Source organism: Plasmopara halstedii (assembly GCF_900000015.1).
Source record: "Plasmopara halstedii genome assembly, contig: Scaffold_1211, whole genome shotgun sequence".
NCBI lineage: Eukaryota > Oomycota > Peronosporomycetes > Peronosporales > Peronosporaceae > Plasmopara > Plasmopara halstedii.
The window spans coordinates 363,876-364,090 of NW_020188126.1; positions in this window are offsets into that span (position 1 = coordinate 363,876).

Sequence of the window (215 nt, forward strand, 5' to 3'; positions counted from 1 at the left end):
TTCCAATAAGCTCAACGCTGCCACCATTCCAGCACAGACGCCGATTCCTAGAAATAATGTTTTTCATAACAACATGGCGGGATGTACTAAGTACAGTGCACTCGACTTGATCGATGGGTATTACCAATTGCTCCTGAGAGCGAGTGATATTCCGCTGACAGCGGTGAGCACTCCGAGCCGCATGCTCTGGGAGTGGCTGGTGATGCCCCAAGGGC